The 22,052-nt window shown below is 49.1% G+C and overlaps 2 long non-coding RNA genes across 2 annotated transcripts; both read right to left on the reverse strand.

Annotated features, from left to right (window-relative positions):
* Positions 1 to 15,859: 15,859 nt before the first annotated feature.
* LOC123628512 lies at positions 15,860 to 17,163 on the reverse strand. Its single transcript, XR_006731677.1, has 3 exons — positions 17,092 to 17,163; positions 16,743 to 16,834; positions 15,860 to 16,227 (listed from the first exon to the last, which is right to left on the reverse strand). It is a non-coding gene; the product is annotated as an uncharacterized LOC123628512 (long non-coding RNA).
* Positions 17,164 to 18,880: 1,717 nt separating this feature from the next.
* On the reverse strand, positions 18,881 to 21,756 carry LOC123628513. Its single transcript, XR_006731678.1, has 3 exons — positions 21,739 to 21,756; positions 21,506 to 21,603; positions 18,881 to 19,387 (listed from the first exon to the last, which is right to left on the reverse strand). It is a non-coding gene; the product is annotated as an uncharacterized LOC123628513 (long non-coding RNA).
* Between the last annotated feature and the right edge of the window lie 296 nt (positions 21,757 to 22,052).

A 22,052-nucleotide genomic window follows, 5' to 3' on the forward strand; every position in this document is an offset into this window, starting at 1 on the left:
CCCGCATGAACAGATTAATGCTCTCTCTGCGGGGGTAGGGGTAGGGAGTGAACGTTCCCTCCAATAGTTCTCACAGGAGCTGGTTGTTAGAAAGAGCCTGGCACCTCCCTCCCCTCTCTCTTGCCTCCTCTCCCACCATGTGATCTCTGCACACACCGGCTCTTGTTTGCCTTCTAGCATGAGTGGAAGCAGCCTGAAGCCCTCGCCAGAAGCAGATGCTGGCACCATGCTTTTGGTACAGCTTGCAGAATCATAAGCCAAATAAACCTTTTTTTCTTTATAATTACCCAGCCTAGGGTATTCCTTTATAGCAACAAAAATGGACTAAGACAAGTTCCTTCTTCAAAATATATCTAGAATCAATAACTGATAAAATAAGTAGACAGAAAATCATTAAAGATATAGATAATCTGAAGAATACCATCAACCAAATTGACCTATTCAAAATGTATAGAACACTCCATCCAACAACAGCAGAATAAACATTCTTCTCAAGTGCACATGAATCATAGGTTATGTTTTGCCATATGCTGGGCCATAAAACAAGTCTCAAGGATTTTCAAAGGATCAAAATTATACAAGGGTTTTTTTATGACCACAATAGAATTAAATGAGAATTAATCTTTTAATCAGGAAAAAATCATGAACAACATTTGCCTTAGTCTTCTCAAGCTTCCGTAATAAAATGCCCCAGACTGGGTGGCTTAAACAACAGAAGTTTATTTTCTCACAGTAATAGAGGCTGAGCAGTCCAAGATCAGGGTGCCAGCATGGTTGCTTTCTACTGGGGGCCCTCTTCATGGCTTTCACATGGTCACCTTCTCTTTGTGTCCTCACATGGTGGAGAAAGACAGCTCTGGTGTCTCTATACTTATTAGGGTACAGCCATATCAGATCAGGGTCTGACCATTATTGTCTAATTTAACCTTAATTACCTCCTAAATGCCCTATCTCCAAACCACTCCCCGAAGTTGAACCAGTAGGCAGCGGTCCTGCGGTTACACCTGCAGCCCTGACCGACCGTTCCACTGCAACCTCACGAAAGACTCTGAGCCAGAACCGCCTGACCAGGCTACTCCCAAATTCCTGACCCCCATAAACAACAAATGTTTGCTGTCGTGCTAGCCGCTAGATTTTGGGGGTAATTTGCTATGCAGCAACAGATGACCAATAAAAATAGGCCAGACTGACTTCATAGTAGCACTCTTCGTAATAGCCACGTAGAGGAAACAGGCCAAGTCTTTGTGAACAATAGAATGGGTAAATAAGTTGCGTGTTCATTAAGTGGAACGCTGCTCAACAAAGAGAACGAATGTCCTGAAACCCTGGACAACATGGATGAATGCCACAGACATACTGTTGCGTTAAAGAAGCCAGACACACAGGAGTACTTCCTGGATGAGTCCATTCCTCTAAATGAAAAACAGGCGAGAGTTAATCGAGCCAGGACAGTGGTTACCCGAGGGTGGAGGTACTGACTGGGAGAGGACACTGGGGGTGCCTTGGGGGTTGTGGCTGTGTTCTATCTCTTGATCTGTGCGCTGGTCACATGAGCATTTTAAGTTGTTAAAATTCATGGAGCTTCACAACTTGAGATATGTGTGCTTTGCTGTATGTGTTTCGTATGGTTGAAATGAGGACATGATCGAAGCGTGACCTCACCAATCAGATGGTTTATTTCCACACAAAGATATTATTTTCCCCCCACAATGCTGCAAGGGGGAGAAGCATGAGAACAATCTCACAGGAGACACACTCTGTAGACGAGGCACCTGAACCCCATAGTAAGTGAGTTCCAGTTTTGTCTAGAGTCTCCAAGTGTTAAAGTCTACTTTCTCACTGAGGGTGGACATAAGGTCTAATTGAGGTTTGAGGCATACCTTTCTAGGAGAGGTCCTTGGGAGAGACGATTTGACCCTCACAGTGGAGACGCACGATGGCACTCAAGGTCCCTCAAAGCCGGAGAGTAGCGCAGTGCCGCTGTACTGGTGTGCGAGGCTTCAGAGAATCGCTCCAAGGCCGGCGGAGAGTAGCCCTGCCACAGCCTAAGCTCCCAGTGTGTCTGTCAAAATCTTGGCTTCCTGTGTGTCTTGGAGTCCAGCAGTTGAGGCCTACCTAAAACTCACATGAGTGGTCCGATAAGGTGTGATGTAACATTCTTGTGGGAGGGGGGTCACATTCCATGTTCTTAAGTCACTCACATAGTAAGTCTTTGGAATCATTTTTTCTTCCTTTTCTAATTATTTTTTTATTTTAGAATATTACAGGGGTACAAACGATTTGGTTACATACATTGCCTTTGCACCTCCCAACTCAGACCAACAAGTGTGCCCCATCCCCTCCTCCCCTGTCCCACCTGCCTGACGCCCTGTGAATGCTACTCCCATATGCCCACATTAGTCTTTTTGTTTGTTTGTTTGGTTTGGTTTTTTTGAGACTGAGTCTGACTCTGTTGCCCAGGGTACAGTGCCAGGGCTTCAGGCTAGCTCACAGCAACCTCAGAATCCTGGGCTCAAGTGATCCTCCTGCCTCAGTCTCCCAGGTAGCTGGGACTACAGGCATGTGCCCCCTTCCCGGCTGTTTTTTTTTTTTTTCCTGTATATATTTTTAGCTGTCCATATTTTTTTTTTCTATTTTTAATAGAGACGGGGTCTTGCTCTTATTCAGGCTGGTCTCAAACTCGTGAGCTCAAACGATCCGCCCGCCTTGGCTTCCCAGAGTGCTAGGATTACAGGCGTGAGCCAGCGCGCCTGGCCCCGGTGTTGATCAATGAGTACCAATTTCACGGAGAGTACCTGTGATGCTTGTTTTTCCATTGTTGTGATATTTCACTTTGAAGAACAGGCTCCATCTCCATCCAGGAGAGTACGAGGGGTATTAGTTCATGATTTTTATGGCCGAGTAGTACTCCATGGAATCATTTTAAAGCTACATAAAAGTAAGTCACTTTGCAATGACAACTTTATGTAAACTTAATAAAGGGAGAATACTTCTCCGTAGAGGAGAGCATGGTGAGAGAAAACAACTTCCGATTGTCAGCAGTCTTTGCTCACTGGTATAGAGGGAAAGACGTTTGCCAGAACAATAGCTGCGTAATGGTCGCATGCTGAGAACAACCTCAACTGGCGTCAGCACCTGAGTAAGCATGACATAATATACTGTCATTCTCCAAGAGTTATCTGTCTTCTGCAAAAGACAGGTGGGGTGTTGTATGGGTATTAACTTCCCCGTATGTTTATGGGCTTCGATGGTGGCATTGATCTCTGTGATTCTCCCAGGGGATGCATTACGTCTTTCGGGTTGCATATTGTTGGAGGAGAGCTACAGCGGTTTCTATTTGGACCTCCATCAAGATAGTCTCTAATTCGGGCCTCTGCTTTCCCTACCTAGAGTTCCTTCTGCTCTGTACGTCAGGTAGGGCCTGAGTAATTGCCCATCTATTTCGGTCTTAGAGGCCCAACAATTCATTAGAGAATGTTTCTCCCAAATCAAGAGCAACAAAACAAACAGATAATCTACAAAATATTCACTTTTCTTGGGCACGTCAAAGAGCTCAGCTCACACAGCAACCAGGTGACATGAATCCCTAAGACTGACAAGCTCCTCTGAGGACAAGTGAGACAGGGGAACTGCTTCCCACTGAATTTGCCTGAGAGGAAGAGGCAGTGGCCAAAATCAGGCGGACAGAAAACAGCCAAAACATTATCAAATGGAGTAGGCTCCAGAGAGACTGTAACAAGAGGAAGGGAGCAGAGAGTACATACAGACAAGTCTTGAGAGCTGTGCCGTAAAGAGGAGAGAAATTGTGCCCTAGCTGTGAGAAATGATAAGAAATTGAGCAGAGCCGTGTCACGTGGTCACCCCAAGCTGCAGGGGAGGCTGGAACGTGCTATTAGCTTCACAGGGCCAGGGGAACAGGCCGGACATTGAATGTGCCTTCAATGTGTTCTGCAGGCAACTCCACTCGACTTTCAGCTCTGCGGACCAGGTCCCACAAAATCTGGCCCTCCTTTGCTTCCTGACATCGATGTCCACATGGTTGCCTGTCTCAGCCTTATGACAAATATGCCTTTCACCAAGCTGTTTCTAGCGGTCTCTATCTCATCCATGAAAGAGCGTGATGAGGAGAGAGAGACAGGGTGGCACAGCTAGGCAGTGCTGAGGCCAGTCCCACCTGAGGGCAGCAGGAGTTTTCCCAGGACAGGTGGGAGTTGTGTCTGGAAGCCCCAGTGGGAAGCGAGTAGAATGCCAACCCCAGCTCCCCAACCTGAAGGAGGGGAGCAGCTCCCTTGTCTGGTGTGCCGCCGGTGTCCTTGGAGGCACCTGGTTTCAGTCAAGGCCACGGCTGACAGCCGAGAAGAGTCGCTGAGATGTGGGGGAACCTGTGGACTATGCAAAGGGCACTGGGACTGCTGGGACCAACTGAACTTACTCTGCTTGAGCCCAAGGTGCACAAAGGAAAATGAAAGAGAAAGAGCCATGTCACAAAGATCTTCCTGTCCTGCCAGCAGGATTCCTGGGGAAGGAGTGAGCTCTCCAGCCCTGGAGGGCTCAGGCACAGGTGGTGAGAGCATTTGGCCAGGCCTGTGGTAGAAGAAATGCAAGCCCCAGATGAAGCCGTTCCTACTGGTTCCTTCCGGCCCTAATACTCTGTAATTCTAAGTCAAGTCCTCCAGAGTCAACCTGACTGCTGTCTTCCCAAATATGTAGAATGGCTGTCACACGGGTAGGTAGAGAACTTTGAGTCATGGTGAAGCGGGGACACCCCGGCAAGACTGGCCACAACTGCAGCATGTTCGTGCCCAGGAAAGCAATGCCCAGTGTGGTCACCATGCCCCTCGGCCTCATCTTCAGCCGGGCCGGCTCCGAAGTCCCGCTGCATTACGGCTATAGCAGCGCCCAGACCACTGCAAACCAGACTCTGAGCAACTGCCTCCTGCAGCCACGTTCGTGGGCACTGAAGGACAAAGCCCAGGTAGCAAATGTCAAGATCCAGGGGGACAGTAACTGTCAGGTAGACCTGCTAGTCATGTGAATGCAGAAATGTTACAAGTGCTTCAGGGAAACCTGGAGTGACTCAGTGGCCTGTCCCAGAGGGAGGGCCTTCCTTCCCTGAGCTGCCTCTTTTCCTCCTAACCTAAGCTAATCACCACTTGTCTGAAATAGTGACTTCACCTGGGCCGCAGGCCCCACTCCACCCGCTGTGCTCACCCATCCGCAGAGGCCTCATCTCCCGGGTTCCCACAGCATCCTCCTTTTCGTTGGCTCGTCTCTTGCGTCATCCTTCCCAAGACGTTCCTCCAGCTCCTTAGGCTTCCCCCTTGTCCCTAGAGTCACGGCAAGGGTCCTCAGGGAAACGCACAGGGGCAGAAGCTGCTCCTGAGGCACAGGGGAGCGACGCAGCAGGCTCTCCCGCTCCTGCCTTCCCTGGAGAGTTGTCCCCCAGTCACACCAAAGTGGGGCTCCTCGCGGGGCACCGAGGGGGCGGGCAGGGGCTGTGGAGGAGGCCCCCGGGCAGACACCCCGAGAGCTGAGTCCCCGAGACGGAGAGAGGGGAGGAGCCGCGCCTTGCCCCGGGGCAGCGGGACAACCAGCACAGTTTGCACAGTGAGGCCGAGCTGTGCGGAAGTCAGTCTGTGACCACCTGTCTGTGTGTCTGCAGATAGGTCTGTCTGCCCCAGGACATGAGGAAAATAAAGGCCCACCTGCCTGGTAGGTCGGGAAGCCGTCCAAGGAGCGAGGGGGTGGCTTGGTGCTTGAGGGAGCATCTCACCCAGCAAGGTCACCAAACAGGGCCTGGCCCTGGAGCTGAGACCCTCGGCGTCCTGTTCTCTGACAGGGTGCACTGGGCGGGCAGCTTTCGCCTCTTCTTAGGCGCCGTGTAGGAGGGACCTGCAGCTGGAGAACGGGAGCAAACAGCGCAGGGCCCCCTGGACCTACGTCAGGGCATGGGCTGAGGCGCCAGACCAGGCCAGTGTCCCTTCAGTTGCAGCCAACTTGATTGTTTTCTGCTCATCCCCAAAATAATCTTACCCCAAGAAAAATAATCCAAACACTGCAGACATGATTGAGACAGACTGAACATTTACACACACACACACACACAAAAAGTAACTACAGTTAACAGGCTGGGTTGATGCTTCTGTGCTTCAAAGGCAGAGTTTGTTCATGTCATACACATGCGATGATACTATATACATTGCCCTGTGGCTTCCTCTTTTCACTTAACATATGTATATTGTGGACTTTTCTCCCTAGCAGTGTGCAGAGACATGCACCTCATTCTTTCAGTAAACCATTTTATGGATGCATTATAATGTGCTACACTGCTTACCTATATTGTTTCTGACTTTTAGTCATTTTTAAAGAATGCTGCACTTAAGTGTTGATCAGTTAAAACCAGTTTGATGGTGAGTACATGTGCGAACCGTCTGGGGATGGACACGCCCGAAGCTCTGACTCGGGTGGGGCAAGGGCAGTATACATAACCTAAACATATCTGTATGCCCGTAATATGCTGAAATAAAAAAGAAAAAAAGAAAATGCTGCAATGACCATTTCTGTCTATTCATCTTTGTGGTTGTACAGACCTTTGAAAGGACAAAGCTAAGAATTTGAGTTGCTGGGACAGAAGACATTCGCTTTTAAATTTCTGAGAGATTTTGCAAAATTTTTTACCAAAATGGTGGCACCACCTTCATTCATGCTAATAGTAAGGGTCTTATCAATCATCATAATGTTTGCTAATAGAATGGGGGACAATGAATTCCCAATGTTGTTATATGCGGTTCTTTGGTTATTACTGAAGCCTAACATCTTTTTGTTCCTTCGCTGGGCCATATTACTCCTACCTGTCTTCTAAGAATTGCCTGTTCTTGCCTTTATCTGTTTTTCAACTTGGTTGTTTGGCTTTGGCTTAGTGATGTGTGAGAGCTCTTGTATAGTAAAGATATTAGGCCTTTGATTATCAAACACATTGCAAGTGCATTTCCCAGTATGTTGCCTCTAATTTACCTTTGTTTGTTGCCAAGTTTCACAGTAGGGCAAAAATCAGTCCATTCCCATTGAGCTGTAAATATCCCCAGAACCTTCTCTGTGGAATACACACTGCTATAGCTGTGACAAATCATAGTCTTAAGAATTATTTTTGCTATACCTTTTAATGGATCACACCACTAATCTCCAGTCATTACTTTCCACTCATAGAATGTTCCTGGCTACAATTTTACTATATTGTTTCAGACAGACATTTGATTTTTTAATGTGAAAATAATGTCATGAATAAAAATAGTTTTGATCTAGTTGATGGCACTAAAATATGTTAATTTGCACATATGTGTTCTGCTAGTTTTTAAATAATTTTCTTCTTATATAAAACCCTTCTAAACATTTGTATATAGTTTATCTTGATTTTACTCTGTATGCTTTATATCCAAAGACAGAATTTATGATATGAAGTGAAGGTAGTAAATAATTTTATAACTGTAAATGACTATATTTTTAAAAAGGCCGGTCTCGGTGCCTCATGCCTGTAATCGTAGCACTCTGGTAGGCCGAGGCGGGCGGATCGTTTGAGCTCAGGAGTTCAAAACCAACCTGAGGAAGAACGAGACGCTGTCTCTACTAAAACATAGAAAGAAATTAGCTGGACAACTAGAAACATATGGAAAGACATAGCCGAACATGGTAGCGCATGCCTGTAGTCCCAGCTACTTGGGAGGCTGAGGCAGAAGTATTGCTTTAGCCCAGGAGTTTGAGGTTGCTGTGAGCTAGGCTGACGCCACAGCACTCTTCCCAGGGTGACAGAGTGGTACCCTGCCTCAAAAATAAATAAGTAAATAAATTAAATAAAGAATAAAAAAGAAGACAGTTCTGAAATCAGTAACCTAACTTTATGTCTTGTGGAACTAGCAAAATAAGAGCAAACTGAAATAGAAGAATGAATGAAATAGTAAATATTAGAGTTGAGATAAATAAAATAGAGAAGAGAAAACAATGGAGAGAATCAAGGAAACCAAAGAGTTGGTTCATTGATAAGATCACCAAAATTGACAAACCTCTAGCTAGACTACCAAAAAAAGAGCATAGACACAAATCACTAAAATTAGAAATAAAAGTAGAAACATTAGTACCAACTTTACAAAATTTTAAAAATATATATGAAAGAATCCTATGAGCAACTGTACACCAATAAATTAGATAAACTAGATGAATAGACAACTTCTTGGCAACAAACTGCCTAAAGTGAATTTATAAGAGATTTTTAAAAATCTCAATATAAGTATAACAAGTAAAGAGATTCAATCAGTAATCAAAAACCTCCAAAGAAAAGTGCAGAACCAGATGACTTCACTGGTTAATTCTACCAAATGTTTTTAAAGGAATTAACACCAGTCCTCAAAGTCTTGTAGAAATAGGAGAGAATTGAATACTTCTTAACTCATTCTGTGAGGACAGCATTACCCTGATATCAAAGCTAGATGACAACAACACATGCATCAAAAGATATTTAGAGACCAATACTCATTATGAATATCAATGCAAAAATCCTCAATAAAATACTAACAAACCAAATCCAACAGGATTTTAAAAGGTTTATACACGATGACCAAGTGGGACTTATCCCAGAAATGCATGTATAACTCAACAGCAACAAAAAATGTATCAGTGTAATAGACCACATTAATGAGACCAAGAGAGGAAAACACACATGATCCTCTCATTAGACACAGACTAGGGACTCGGCAAATGCCAACACTGTTTCATAATAAAAGCGCTCAAAAACTAGTGATACAAGGGAACTTCCTTGACATGATAAAGGGCATCCATGAAAAGTCCATAGTTAACATCATATTAATGGTGAAAGACTGAAAACTTTCCTCCTAACATCAGGAACAAAACAAGGATGACTGCTTTCATTACTGCTTTCAACACTGTACTGGGAGTTCCAGCCAGAGAAGTTTGGAGAAAAAAGAAATAAAAAGCATTCACGCTGGAAAGAAACAAGTAAAACTATCTCTGTTCACAGATAACATGATTTTAGGTATACAGAATCCCTCAAAAATTCACGTGAAAGTCACTATAGGTAATAAACAAATTCAGCAGTTTGCAGGGTAAAAGATCAACATGCCAAACTTAATTGTGTTTCTATGCACGTGCCATGAGCAACCTAAAAAGGAAATTAAGAAAACAATTCCATTTCAAATAGCATCTCAAAGAATGAAACACCAAGGAATAAATCTAAGCAAAGAGGTGAAAGGCTTGAATATTGAAAATTAGAAAATATTGCTAAAAGAAATTAAAGACTGACCTGAATAAATAGAAAGACTTCTTGTGTTCATGAGTAGGGAGATTTGATATCGTTATCTGGTCAGTACTACCCAAAACAATCTACAAATTTAATGCATCACTGCCAAATTTCCAACAGCCTTTCTTTTTCTGAAGAAATGGAAAAGCTGATCCTCAGATTCATATGGAATTGCAGAGGGCCACAAGTCCCTCTGCCCAAACACAAACAAACAAAGGAAAAAAACTCAAAAAAGAACAAAGTCGAAAGACTCACATTTCCCGATTTCAAAACTTACTACACAGCTACTGTAACAACCCTGTGTGGTGCTAGCATAAGGACAGACACAGAAAGCAAAAGAATAGAATTGAGAGTCCATAAATAAACCCACACATCTATGGCTAAATAATTTTTGACAAAGGTGCCGATCCAGCAATGGATATTCATATCCATATAAAGCACTTGAAAGAGCGTCTGAAACATAGTAGTGTTAGCTATCGTTGTGTTTCACAAGTATACATGTGGATGCAGAGGAACGCCAGGGAGGACTGTGGTGCGTTCCGTGGTTTGGCTCCTCACCATCCAACCCCACCTTGGTCTAGTGAGCCTTTTTCAACAGCAGATATTGGAGAAATAAAAACTACATTTTCCTTGCTCCTTTTGAAGTAGCATTCTAGATGTCTTTTAGATTTGGCCAGTTAGTTGCACTAGCACTTAATTTGGAAGGCAAAGTGAGGAGGAATCTGGTACCTCTGCCCGCTCTGCAAGTCACAGAGACTAACGTTTCTGGGTCAGCATTAGATGAGATTCCTGTGTGTGGTGCAAGGCAGATGCAAGGCAAGCAGTGGTGTGCTAGGGCCAGCTTGTACCTGCTGGTGACAGCCCATTGGGAGCATCTCTTCACAACTCAACCTCAGAGATATTATGTCGGTCGCTTGAAACCAGCGGTGATGGGCATATGTTCACCATGGAAATCAGCAAATGCCACAAATCAGGGCTCCTCCCTGCCTCCCGAGAGCCCATTGTTACTAGTACACCACTGGTTTCAAGGCATCCTTTCTTACGGCCTATTCTGATCTAGCGCCTGCACAGTATCTCTGGAACCAATGCTTAAGAGACGGAACTTCCTGGTACTTGAATCATAGCAAGGGTGGTATGTTCTGAGAACCAAAGGTGGAGCCAGTAGCCTCCTGATTCTCTACCTTCCTCTTATGGCCTGGGTGCCAGCTCCCTGGGCAGGTCAGTTCTGTGGTGTTGTGGGAGTCATTCCCAGAGCCTCAGCCTACATTCCGTTCTTCCAGCTCTTCAAATGCTTTTGTAAGCAACTGGTTCTCTGTGTTAAATTTCCTGTGCAAAACTAGCCAGAGAGGTTTATGTTATCCGGGAAGAAACCTCAACTGATACATGAAGATGCCTTCACGTCGTTTCTAAGATGCTTGCATCTACCCTTGGAGTGTTAGGGCACGGCAGGGAGCAGCACATTCTAACATCTTTAACTGAAGAGCAGTTACTAGAACTATCCAGAGAGGTGTCAGTAGGAAAAGGAGATCAGTAAGAATTGATGTGCTGGAGCTGGGTCATATGGGCTCCTGAGAGATAACTGTTACACTGTCAGAAATTGGGAGCTTGTTAATTGCTGCCATTACTAAAATTTAATTGCATAAACTTTTAATGCGATAAATTATATTGAAAACAAAGGTGACGAATATGAAACGGATTATTTTCTCACTATTTGACTGCATTTTATTGGTATCTATGCTTTGGGGGTTCTTTACATCTGTATCCGTGTGGTGCGAATACTATATGGTGGTGTGAGAGTTGGCACAGAGACCTATGGAGAAACACTGCGAAGACTTGAAGGTGACCTTTACCATCAGTCCTTCCCTTCAGACCATGCACTCACAACGGCCCCCCACCGCCTACATTATCCAGTCCAAGCTCCCGAGGCTGGCCCTCCAGCCTGGGACAGCCAGCCCCTGGCACCTTCTCCTGTCTTCGTATCTCATGCTCAGCCACCTTTCACTCAGCCCTAGAGAGCCAAGTGCGTCGGGCAGGTCCCGCGTGTAGCCCAGCTACCCCTGATCAGTTTTTGCCTGGTCGAGAGGCCCAACCTCCCCCCTAGCCTCCACCTGCCCGAGTTCTCTGGGTGGTCTGCATGTCCTCCAGGCTTCCACAGGGAAGCGATAGGGGCACACGGGACCCTAGGCCTGCCGTCTAGGAAAGGGGGCTTCAGGGAAGGCTGCCTATACCTAATGTTGGCCAGGCTGGCATCCGCACACCCTGGGGGCCAGTTTGGCGGGAACTAACCACGTTCGAGAAGGCCTCACTAGGGGCTCGTCTGCGCAGGCCCCCTAGGGAGCCTGTGGTGCCTCAAGTGCCGAGCGGCCAGCGGGGCCTCGCGAGAGCGCGTCAGTCTCCGGCAGGGGCGCGCAGGCGCAGTGCGGCCTTGGCAGGAACCGACCACCTGCAGACGGCCCGTGTGCGCCGGCGCAGGGGGCATCCCGCGGTGCATTGTGGGGGAAGGGGCGGAGCGTCGTGCGGGAGCCCTTGCGCCTCAGTGGCTGTTGGTCGGGCAGGGCGGTTGGCGTCGCTGTGAACTCTGAGGGAGAAGCCGAGCAGCCATGCAGGCCCCAGATGCCGGCGCAGCGGGAGGCGCAGGAGACCAGAGTGGCCGCAGAAGCCCTGATGGTCAGGGCGGCCCCAGTGGCCAGGGTGGCGCGGGCGCAGCCGGTGGCGCTCCTGTGGTGGGTGCCCCTGCTCCAGGGCAAGGTGGGGAGCCTGTGCCCGCAGACCCGAGGCCAGGAATCCCACTAAGGCAATTGTATCCTTTAAGGCGATCCAGCTCTGGCTAGGGAGGCCAGGGGAGACCAGAGAGGCAACAGGGCTGGAGCAGGGCAGGGTGCAGATGGGGGAGCAGGGCAGGGACCAGTAACATCTGGAAGGGAAAGACCACAGGGGAGCAGGAGGAAGGCCAGGATGGCCTGAGGGGACAGGAGAGGGGGTGCGGAAGGCCTGAGAATGCAGGAGGTGGAGAGACAGGCCTGAGAGGGCCGAGGGAGAAGGCCAGGCTGAGGAGACTTGAGTGCGGTGGACGTGGATGACCTGAGGGTTAGACTGAGGAGACGGACAGGGCCAGGGGCCAGGACCTGAGATGACTGGGTGCATGCGGGGCTAGCCTGACAGCTGCCTGGGGGGAAGTGGGCCTAGAGGGTCAAGGAGGCTTGAGGGACAAGTAAAGCCCGTAGTGGATGATGCCTTAACCATTTCTCCTCCAGCGTTCTCAGAGTCCGTTTCCCGTCTCCCGTGGAAGCGGAGACTGTTTGCAGAGCCTTGGCTCCTCGTGAGGAACCCCAGCAGCAGGCCATTCATACGGAGTTCACGGTGGACGGCAGACTCCTGATTGTGTCAGTTCTAGAAGGAGCTGGGGTGGAGGTGTGGCGATAGGTGCTCAGATGCAGGGGCATGGTAATGGAGACAGGGAGACACCTAAGTATTAGGTCAGAAGAAGAGGGGCGGTGTACCGGGCGTAGGCAGGAGTTCTTACTGCTAACTTGCTTTTCACTTTCCCTCACTTTTAGTAGATGGACCTCTGAAGATGTTCGTCTCCTGCGAACTTCCTTTCGGTCCTTTCTTAACCAGCTTACCCTGATGTTGCGGAACATGAGGGGCTTTGGGCTCATGTTGTACCTTAACTACCCGCCACGAACCGGGGGATGAAGCGCAACCTGGTGTCCCGAGCCAGACAAGGCATCCATTCCTAGGGCACTGATTCGGGATTAATTGCCACTTTATTGTTGGAGCCTAACTTTTTGCCTATATTGTTCTTTGGGTGCTCGGGGCCCACTTGTTGTGTTTCCCTGTTGCTGGTGCAGGGAGATGAGTAAATATTTGTTATTGCAGAAAATAAAACTGAGCTATGATTCTGCGTCAGACCTTCTTTTCAGCAACACAACCATCTAATTTTCATTCTTCGTCCTAGGGTTGGAGGGGAGGTTCTGGGATTCAGATATTCAAATAGTACAATGTAATTGAAGACTATTTAGGCAATGGAAGAAAATGAAAAGCGTTGGGTCTTGCCATTTTGAAATTTATTATAGCTTTAAATTTGTATTTACTCAGTAAATGCATACAAATCAAGTGAATGTATAGCTTACTTTTGGTAATTTTAACATTACCTTTTTCCTGATTTGTTTTTCAGTTGACATATAAGCTTTTCCTTTCAAAAATCCTTGAGAAACTTAGGACTCTTGATCTGCACTTCACAATGGCTCTCCAGGAGATGTGCCCTCCCACCAGAATTGTGGTTTGCCAATATCCTTGTTGTCCTTGCGTTGACTTCCTGCCAAAATAAAATACTTCTTTTGTGTGAGAAAAGAAAACATCCCAAAAACACTAGAACAGGAAATCTGTGGCTCACTTGCCTTATTCCAGATCAGTGAAGAAAAGTGCTGGCACAATTGATTAAGTATTTGAGCAAGACGAGTTAGCTCCCTCTAAAATATCCCGCAGTCTTGTACAATTCACCAGTGAGTTCTATTGCAGTCACTTCTGTAGATTGCATTGGATTTTCTACATGGGCAATCAGGTTGCCCGCAGATAAAGAACGTTCTACCTCTTCCAGTCTAGGTGCCTTTCAATGCTTGATTTCTCTCCTCATGATGGGTTGCATTTGTGGATTCTTGGCATGCCTGGTACGTTTTAAAGGATTGCACACATTGTGTATTTGGCCTTGAGCGGGTACTGTATAGTATTGTATTCCTAAAGGTATTTTTGAGCTTTGTTCTTGAATGCCGTCAAGTCACCTGAAAACAGTTTAATCCTTTACATTCTTTGCTTTCTAACATCTGCTAGGTGGGATGGGCACAGTTTTTAGCATAGGATTAATTTTTCCTACACTATTGAGGTAACCTACTTCTGCGTGACTTGCCCGATGCCACCCGAATTAGGAGATTTTTTTTTTCATTGCTAGGTGAAACCACCAGATTTTAGTGTAGGACTAATTTATTTCCCAACTACCGAGGCAAGATCCTTCTGAGTGTTGCTGCATTAGCAGAGATTTTAATATTCTGGCAGTAGGACAAAGTGCTCTTCCTGGTCCTCCTTGGACACTGAGCATAGTTGCCTTTAACCCTGTCTGGTGGCCCTTTCCCAGGCCTAGGGTAGTTCCCCCACGTGCGCGTGCTGATGCGTGGGCTGCTGAATACTCCAAGGGGACCCTCTGTAGGCCCCCAGGGTTCTCTCTGTCTGCAGCTCTTGATCTGTAGTACGCCGGACTTTGGTCTGCTTGTCCGTCCGTCTCCCAGCAAAGACTGGAATCATCCTGCTGCCCTGGCCTCACAGGTGAACTGCTGAAGCTGCTGGGCTGCTTTAAAAGCCCAGTCAGGCCTCTATTCAAAACCCTCAAATGGGCTCCCCTCCCATTCAGAGTCAAAGCCAAGCCCTTACGGTGGCCTACAAAATCCAGTGAGGCCCATTTCCTCTCTGGTCTCATCCACTCCCACTCTCCCCCTTGTTCAATCCACCCCAGCCCCACTGGCCTCCTCGCCCTTTCGGAGGAAACACACCAGGCCCACTCCGGCCTCAGGGCCTGCGCAGTGGCCTTTCCCGTCTGGAGCTATTGCCCTCGGGTTTCATCTGGCCCCCTCCCTGACCTCCTTCAGGTGCTCCTCAAATGTCACCTCAGCGGCTACAGCGCATACTGTCTGGGTTATGGGCACACTTACAACCGTCACTCAAATGGCACAAGCAATTTATGAAACGAGAACGTGCGTACTCCCATGTTCTTCTGAAATAACATTTTAGAAAACGTCACCCCCTCAGAAAGGCTTTTCTGGCCACCGTGTTTAAAATCACATCCCGCCTGCCCCGCATTAACTCCAGCTCCTAAAACAGTGCCAGCCTGGCATAGAGTAGCTCCAGACAAACTTGCTACTGATCAGACCGTGGTCCCTCTATCACCCAAGTCTTTTTAAATGCCATTCTCTTGGCCCAGAACACTCCTCGCCTGCCCTGGCTTCCCTCCTTCTCCCTGATTTAACAGGTTAGGATGTGAGGTTGGTTGGTGCATCATGTTGGAGATACACCAGGACAGTAAGGAGCTAATTTCTAGGAGTCGGGTATGATCGAAACCACTGGAGGGTTTTAAACAACAGTGTAGTGACACGATCCACCTTGTATCTTAGCAGGATCTCTCTGCCTCCGATGCTGAGAATGGGCTGCAGGGAGCCAGGGCAGAAGCAGGGAGACCGGCACCCAGGTGAGAGACGATGGCGCCCTGGATCTGGGTGGGGACAGTGGCGGTGAGGAGCAGGGAGCAGATTCTGCAGGTATCTTGAAGGTAGAGCCACCAGGATCTGCTGACGGGCTGGACCCTGCACCTCCTGAAATGCTGCTGACGTGGCCCTGCACCCCCTGAAATGCTCGGGAACCCTGCAGTGAGTTACTCTTTCTCACAGAATGGGAGTCCAGCTCATCCAGGGTCCGCTGGGTCTGCCCACCTGTCCCAAAGACACAGCCACGTGCCGACTCCAGTTTCCCCGCATTTAATTAGGAAAACACATTACAGGAGCAAAGGCAAACTCATGCAAGTGACGAGAGAATTGAGGTCTGGGACCATGAGACGGGGCCGGATCCCTCAGGGGAGGCAGAAGACACGGAGCAGTAAGGCACTGCCGCTTCGGCCCCTCGGGGCGGGCGCAGGACAGGGCAGCTGAGGAGGAGGGGGTCCAGGGCAAGTGCGGACCACACGGGAAGTTTGGCAGCAGGGCGGGGAGAAGGAGCATCCCAGAGCCCCGGGTCAGGCCCCAGCTCAAGCCTGGATATAGCCTTCCGGGTGCTCAGAGACAAGGGCCCCGTAAGACCGTACCGTCTGCCCCCCGTGATGTTTTAGGGGGACCCTGTGGCTCAGCTGCAGGTGGGGGACGCCTAGACACAGGCAAGACCTGTACATGAAAAGAATGAGAGAAATTGGAGAGCATCTGATTCAATGTAGCAGCATACCATGCTCATGCTCCTCTGATCATAGAACATAGTAAGATGTCAGTTTTTCCCCAAACTGATCTATAGATTCAGTCAAAATCCCAGCAGGCATTGTTGTAAAAATTGGTGAGCTGAGTTACAAATTTATACATGAATACAAAGAACCTCTGACAGCCACAAGAATTTGAAGAACAAAGTTAAAGGACTAACGTGGCCCGATGTCAAGACTTACTCTAAATATACAGAAATCAAGACAGGGTGGAATTGGTGCCAGGGCAGACACACAGACCCATGAAACGGGATTGGAAGTGCCCGAGTAGACCTGCACACTTATCTGGCCCACTGATTTTCACCAAAGGTGGCGAGACAAGTCAATGGGGGAAAGGATATTCTTTTCAATGTCTATCGTTCTGGAAGAACTAGATGTCCATATGGACAAAACATGCCTGTAGAACCGTGTATGTGTGTGTATACGCACCCATGCACGTGTGTGTAGAGCTCATGCTCTCAGTAACCCCGGTCCCCGCGGGAGACTGGTCTTTGTTGCATGCCAGCAGCTTGCAAGGCAGTCTTTGACACACACGGAGAACCGTGTGTGGGCAGTGGAGAGGGATCCCCGCCCAGGGAAGGCGGGCTGCTCTGCATCCCCGAGGTCGATGAGCGGGAGAGGACTTGGCGTGTGTTTGAGTAGGACGGCAGCCCCATCCCCAAGACACCGCAGGAGGGAGACTTCTGGGTGGGGCACAGGCTCCAAGCACGGGAGACCCTGGGCATGAGCATGAGCTCGGGAAGGAGGCAAAGGAAGGCTTCGGGGCAGGGGCTCTAACCTGCGCTGGGAACGCCGGCTGGCACAGGCCTTCCTTTCCTCAGCGCTGGCGACTGAGTGAAGCCACTCTGCTGGCAGACAGGCAGGCCGAAGCTGGCACCGAGGAGAGAAGCCCACGTGCTTGCCAGGGGCTGCTGATTTGGCCCTGGTCACTCTGGGAACAACTGGGGGGCTTTGGGGTCAGTCCCTGAGGCCAGGCCCGAGAGCAGAGGCGGCCTGCCCTCCCTGCGCAAGCTGGCCAAGCTGTGCCTTCCAGATGAGCCTGGAGGAGGAACCCTGGCCAGGAAGGCATGCCGGGATCGCGCCCCGGGGTCCCCACCTCAGCGACAAGACCCTGGTGGCAGCAGTGGGAAAATCACGGGCAGGAAAGGAGAGGGGTGGGGAGGCCGGGGCAAAGCCAGCCATGAGACCGGGAGGCGCCCAGACAGGGCGACTGGCGAGGTGGCATCCCGTGTGCTCCCCGGGACCCATGGCCTGGGCCTCCGCTGTGCCCGATCACAGGTTCAGCTGCACGACCGCACCCAGACAGGCTGGGTCAGTCAGAGCCACTGACCGCCACGGCCAAGCTCACAGGCCCCATGCGCCAAGGCCAGGCGACAGGAGAAGACACCGGCTGGGTGGCCTCGGTGTTGGGATTCAGAGGGTGGGTGAGGGGGTGGACACCCGGGACGGAGGGCCCGGCTCTGGCGACACGGTCATCTTGTTTGAGTCTCGCGTGTGTTTGACCCACCGTGCAGGGGACACAGCACACACCACACCCCTTCTGCCTGCGCTGCTGCTGCTCCCGAGCCTTCTGGCCTCCGTCAGAGTACTTTTCTTCCTCATTTCCTGTTTTGCTGATAAAACACACGGGATCCTTGCGAGAAAGAAGTGGAGGAAGGCAGAAAGAGGGCATCGCAGGTGGCCTGTACCTGCAGCACAGCAGGTCCCTCACGAGTACGCTGACGCCTGGCGTGTGGCCGCCCACAGCTGTTGGTGCTCCTACAGCTTCTCGACATGGAGGTGGCAGCGTGCAGCCTGCGGGGCCCGTGGCCACACACCCCGTGAGTCTGGGCCAACTCCAGGCAAGTGCAAAATGTATGCACGGCCAGAGGCTCAACTCCATAGCCTGCCCGAGCGTATTTAAAACACAAAAACAATAGAGCAGCTATCCGTCTTTCCTTCCTAGCTTTGTCATGTTGATACTGATATATGAACGTGCTGTTTTTCGGCATCCCAGTAAATAGTTTCAGCCTTCAGGAATAGAAACTGTGCGTTTCCTGTGGCTTCTCCCATCCCTCGGCACACGTCTTTACACTGCTGCTGGCGTGTCCAGCTCGGATGGAAGCCTACCTGTTCCACATTATTCTTGATGGCTGTGTGATACTCCACAGAATGTATAACCCACAGGTATTTTAGCCGGTCCCCTGTACACAGAAATTTCCATTGTTTTTAAGATTTTAGTATTACAAACATTGCTGTGATGAATATCCTGGTACATTTTCTTTTTCTTTTCTTTTTTGCAATTCGTTGCATACAATAGATTCCTATAAGGGGAATGGCTGGGTCAAAGAATAAGCCCCTTTGAAAGTATTTGATGTAGATCACCAAATTGTCCATAAAAAAGTAATAAGCCCCTTTGAGTGTTTGATGTCTATCACCAAATTGTCCTCAAAAAAGTTTGCAGCTATGTAAACCCTGATCGCATATGAAAGTACATATTTTCTTACGTCCCACCCCAAACAGAATATTGCCATTATTTTATTTTATTTCTTTATTTTTAAATTTGAAATTATTAATTAAGGGGGCACAAGTCTTATTGTTACGTGGATATGTTGTACAATGCTCAAGCCAGGGCCTTTGGTGGGCCCATCACCAGAATAGTGTTCACTCTGGGTAAGTTTCTATCCCACACCCACCCTCCGGCCCTCCCCCCTTCCTGGTGTCTCAAGGCCTTTATATGGCTTTGTGCCCGCGCACGTACCCATCTGTCAGCGCCCACTTCTTAGTGAGAACCTGTGGTGTTTGCCTTTCCATTCCCGAGACACTTCACTTAGGATAATGGTCTCCAGTTCCACAGAAGTTGCTGCAAATGACATTATGTCATTCCTTTTGATGGCTGAGTAGGACTCCATGGGGTATACATACCACATTTTCTTTATCCCCTCATGAACTGAAGGGCACTGAGGTGGATTCCGCACCTTTGCAATCGTGAATTGTGTTGAGATAAACGTTCGAGTGCAGCTGTCTTCTCGATAGAATGACTTCATTTCCTTTGGGTAGACATCCAGCAGTGGGGGAGGAGGAGGTGTGGGCTCCTGAGAAGAAACAAAGGCAAGGCTCTTTAACTGGGAGATTACATACACAAGCCCAGACAAGGACCCTCACGCACTGTTGGTGGGAATGGAAAACGCCGTAGCTCCCACGACTGTTGCTTGCTTGCTTCCGTATTCTCTCTCTCTGTCTCTCCCCCCTCTCTGTCTCTGTCTCTACTCTCCTGCTCTGCTCTCTTTTTCCCTTCTCTCTGTACACTCTCCCTCCCACCCCTCCCTCCCTTCCTTCTTTCCTCCCTGTATTTGGCTGTAGAACTTGGTTACTCAGTAAGTAAAATAAAATGCATGGGTTTTCTGGGTGACAACTCCAAAAACAGTAGTAGGTAGTAGAAAACTCCAGGGCTCCATTCCTCCACAGAAGCAACCAATGAGCTGGCAGAAACCATCAGAATGAACGTTTGCAGAACGCCGGAATCTAGTCAACCACCAGGGAAAGAACTGGCGAAGAAAGGAGGTGCTGCTGTCGTGGTAGGAGAGTAGTGACATCCCCCTACAGCCAGATCAGCAGCAGCCGTGAGGACCATCGCCAGCACACCTGGCCCAGGCGGCTAGTGCCAGCGGCAGCAGTGTGGACCTTCTTCCCAGAGAATTTGGGTTGTCCTTCTCAACCTGTGGGATGGCTCCCTGAAGAGCCAGCAAAAGGGCTGTGCTTTGTTTCGCCTGACTCTTAAGAGTTCCCGGGGCCAGGGACTGGGGGAGGAGGTGACTAGGAACCGGCAGGAGGGAACATCTGGGGGGTTGGAAATGCTCTATATCTCAGTCGTGCTGGTGGCAACCGGCTGTATGCACCTGCAAAAATTCACAGGACAGTACACCAAAGAGGTGTGGATTTTACAGCATGAAAATTGTACCTCAATAAAGCTGAGTTACAAAACAAATACAACTAAACAAAAGAAAGGAGTAAAACAGTAAAGAGCAACACCTGGGAGGCAGGGTTGGATGCCAGCCGAGGACAAAGGGAAGTCCCAGGATGACAGCTGTGCAGTCAGTCAGCCTAGACAGAACCAGCCCGACAGACAGGACAGAGGACACTGAGGGAGATAGTTTAAAGTGTCATTACCATTATGAGATTACGGAAACTAAGCAAACGAAAAGAAACCATTTTTAACACGGGCGCGGGTGGGGGGCCCTCAGAAATGAATAGAATCTAATAGACCCATACAGGGAGGGAGTGAGGAGGGGAAGGCAGAGCAGATAGTGTTGTGGAAGAGCTACCTTCTCACGGACTCGTCGGTAACTAATGTGTATAAACTATGAATCAAGAAAGAAAGAGAAAAGACAAAAGAGAGAGGGAAAAACACGAGAGAGAGTTTCCCGGTGGAGCCCGGTGGACGCCGCAGTTTGGGAGATGGGTCAGGGAGTGCGGTGGCGGCGGTCTGCAGGGCAGAGGACCAGAGAGAAGAGCTGCAGAGGGAAAGATCCCTGAGTATCCGCAGAGGGCCCGGCCGAGTAGTGGAGCAGTCGGCAGACAGGCCACTGATGAGCACAAGCGTTGTGAGGGAACTACGCTGAGGCCGGGGGAAGGACCCCCTCAACCCCACTGAGAAAATGCAACGTAACTCTGCCCAGTGCTCAAGCAGGGCAGCGACTGGTGGCTGTTCCCACCCGCCAGGACGAGAACCTCATCATCCGCCGGGGCGCTCAGAGGGGTCTGGCCTCAGCAGCGTGGGAAAATTCATCGAACGCTAAGAGCTGCCCCGGTCCCACGCGGCACATCTTCAAAGCAAGACTTCAAAGCAAGGATCAAACTGCTTCCCAGTACCTTAACAGCATCCCAGAACAGAGCTCATGGACATGGCTAGGAAAACAGAAATACCCAGCAGTCAAGGGAAACGTCGCAACGTCTGGCACCCAGTCGGAAAGTACCAGGGGCGCACAGAAGCAGGAAAATGCAACCCCTTACGAGGAGAGAAACCAGGCAGCGAAAGGCGTCCAGATCGGCGAGGAAGAGGAAAACCTGCCTTTGTTTGCAGACATGACCGTCTAGGTGGAAGATCTGACAGAGGAGCGACTAGACTCCTTAGTGAGTTCAGCAAGTTTGCAGGACACGGCGTGTTTTAGAGAGAGTAAGGACAAATGCAAACTATTAATAAAAATAAGAACCTTAATTCTCCCTGTTGAAGATTAACGGAAGAGACTCCTCCTCCTCTCATTTGTCAAAGCAGCTGTCGCCAACCTTTCGGGCACCAGGGACTGGTTTCCTGGAAGACAATTTTTGCATGGACCTGGGGGTGGGGGCAAGGTCTTGGGGTGATTCAAGCACATGGCATTCATTGTGCACTTTATTTCTATCACTATGACGTGGTAATATGTAATGACATGATTATACAACTCACCATAACGCAGAACCAGTGGGAGCCCCTGAGCTGCTTTTCCTGCAACTAGACGGTCCCATCTGGGGGTGACGGGAGACAGTGACTGACGTGACAGGAGGCGGACGGAGCTCAGGTGGTGATGGGAGCCGTGGGGAGTGGCCGTAAATACAGATGAAGCTTCGCCCGCTGCTGTTTCGGCCGGTTCCTAACAGGCCACAAGCCGGTACCGGTCCCCACGGGTTGGGGACCGCACTGTGCAAACATTCACTTCAGAGAATTTTTAAGTTCTTCCTCTGTCTCCTTTGAAAAGGATGTAGACATTCTTAAAAGCTAAA

This window comes from Lemur catta, chromosome X (assembly GCF_020740605.2).
Source record: "Lemur catta isolate mLemCat1 chromosome X, mLemCat1.pri, whole genome shotgun sequence".
NCBI lineage: Eukaryota > Metazoa > Chordata > Mammalia > Primates > Lemuridae > Lemur > Lemur catta.